Source organism: Vulpes lagopus, chromosome 15, assembly GCF_018345385.1.
Source record: "Vulpes lagopus strain Blue_001 chromosome 15, ASM1834538v1, whole genome shotgun sequence".
In the NCBI taxonomy this organism is placed as follows: Eukaryota; Metazoa; Chordata; class Mammalia; order Carnivora; family Canidae; genus Vulpes; species Vulpes lagopus.
This window is the reverse complement of record NC_054838.1, coordinates 36,631,769-36,634,337: the sequence shown is the minus strand read 5'-3', so window position 1 is coordinate 36,634,337 and position 2,569 is coordinate 36,631,769. Positions and strand designations below refer to the sequence as shown.

The 2,569-nt window shown below is 50.2% G+C and overlaps 1 pseudogene; it reads right to left on the bottom strand.

Annotated features, from left to right (window-relative positions):
- Positions 1–1,349: 1,349 nt before the first annotated feature.
- Positions 1,350–1,898, bottom strand: LOC121476195 (annotated as a pseudogene).
- Positions 1,899–2,569: the final 671 nt, after the last annotated feature.

Below are 2,569 nucleotides of genomic sequence, written 5' to 3'. Positions count from 1 at the left end.
CTGATTTGTCTACTTGATCTGTTTCTGAAAGAAGGATAGTAAAATTTCCCACCACCATCATAAATTTGTCAATGTTCCTTGTAGTTCTCTCCATATTTGCCTTTTACATTTTGGACCTATGCTCTTTGATGCATAAAGTTTAGAACTCTTATAACTCTCTGGTAAATTGAAACTTCTGAAACTTTAATGATTTTCTTTATCTCTAGTAATGCCTTTGCCTCTACTTTTACTAATATTAACACAGATCTACTACCCTGCCTCTTTCTCCCTCCTGCAATCCATCCTTTATTTAGATGGCTAAACTCTTGTACTAGCTGGTGAATGGTGAGCACTGAAATTATTTCTCCTGAAGAAATATATTCCCAGACAGTATTAATATATGGTTAAACTAATAGTAATACATGTCATCATTTTATCAATTACATGATAAAAGTATCCGGTATCCAAATATGAAGTTACACAGTTCAAAAAAGCATATAAAATATTAGATGTCTAATCACTTCATTAGTAGAAACCCGCTTCTTTTTTGATTGGGAAGACAAAAAAAAATATGCTTCAAAGAAAAAGAAAAATAGCTAACAATTTCCAATAGTCATGGTGAAGAATTACAAGAGTTCAGAAATTTTGTAAGAAATGTTTTAGCTACAAAGCATCTCTGCCTTAAAATTTTTTGTTGTTGTTAAATAAAAGACCTATTCTATACATCCTGCACAAGACAAAGGCAACATTTTACTAGAGATATTTCAGAGCCTCCTCCCACTCTGTCTTCAGCTCCTCCCCCTCTAAGTTGTATCCCAGAGTAAACATTAAAGTAACTCTAAGACTTTTTTGTCTGAAGAATTGTACCCATGTGCTTCTGTACAATGTGTATTTTATGTGAACTTTCAACCACAGATTTGTGATTTTTCAAAATGGAGGCTTTCATAACAGCACAAAATGGGCTTTATAGAAAGACATTAAATAATCCCCATAAGTCTTGGTAAGGATCCAATGAAATCAATTTTTGCTAAAGCCTGATGTATGCTGGTGCTCCTGTAGGGTGGTAAACATGAAGGAACAAATAACCACATAGGCCCTACTTGCAGTGTTTGAAAGGACTAAAGGAATAAACCACATATGGTTTACAGTGCTGTTCATAATTTCTAGGATTTTAATTATATATTATATAAAAATATACAAGTATTGTGCTGGATATTTTGGCACCTAATCTCTCAATTCCCTACATACTATTTCCGGCATGGGAATGGTAGGAAGCCAAACAGAGAGGCTGCAATTGTCGGGCTTGTGGCTTTTCCATGATTCCTATGGAAGCTCCATTAGACTTGTCATTCCTTAGGCCCACGTGTCGGCTAATATGCACGACAGGGAAGTCCTGTCTCAAGTTCCATTTCCAAGGCAACAGCATCAGGGAGCCCAGGTTCACTGAGTGCAACAGTTGTTCTATGACCGCTGGGGTCTTGGTAGCGCAGCCGCATTTGGGACGGTGTCTCTCCAGGTACAGCAGCCGCTTGCTGTAAAGAGCTCGGCGCCGCTCCGTCGTATGAGCTGCACCGCAGCTTCGTCTTTCATCCCCCTTCGACGAGCGCTGAGGCCACGAGCCCTGGGGTGCTCCCGAGGCCTGCAGCGCAGCGGACAGCGGTACAACAGCCGCGCTCTTGGCGAAACTCAGCGTTTACCGGACTTCGCCAGTCGTCCACAATCCGGTTAGAGGGCGACGAGCCGTCCGCACAAGGCCAACCCGGGACCTGGACGCCCTCTTCCTCCGCGAGAGCAGGGTCGTGGGCTGCTTCACACACTCCCGCTGTCGTAGCAGCTGCGCATTGCTTAAGCTCCTCTGTGCGTCTGTCTGAGGCCGCAGCGGTTGGACTGTGTGTAGTGAGAGATCTCCGCTCCTGCATGTGACTTCCGCAGGCTGGCCGGCTCGTTGCAGCCACGGGGATTTGGCTGAAACACTCAATACGGTTCCGGGGGGGAATGTGTTAAGTCTCTGAATACAGACACGATGTTAAGAAACTGAAGTATCCTGCAAATACGGTGCACTGAAGTTCTCAGGGCTTGGGGCTGTGATGGAGAAGGGCAGGGAGTGGGATGCCCCCAGCAGCACCGAGCCCTCGGAGAGGAAGGGCAGCAGGGCTGCGCACCCGGTGGGAGCTCGGCACCCGCACCCGCACCCGGTGGGAGCTCGGCACCCGCACCCGCACCCGCACCCGGTGGGAGCTCGGCACCCGCACCCGCACCCGCACCCGGTGGGAGCTCGGCACCCGCACCCGCACCCGCACCCGCACCCGGTGGGAGCTCGGCACCCGCACCCGCACCCGCACCCGCACCCGGTGGGAGCTCGGCACCCGCACCCGCACCCGCACCCGCACCCGGTGGGAGCTCGGCACCCGCACCCGCACCCGCACCCGCACCCGGTGGGAGCTCGGCACCCGCACCCGCACCCGCACCCGCACCCGCCCCGCCCCGCCCCGCCCCGGCGGCTTCCCGCGCTGCGCGTTCGTGTCGCGGTCACCGAGGCCACGCGGCTCCGCGGGTGGTCACGGACCGCTCCCCGCTCACTCGCCCTAAG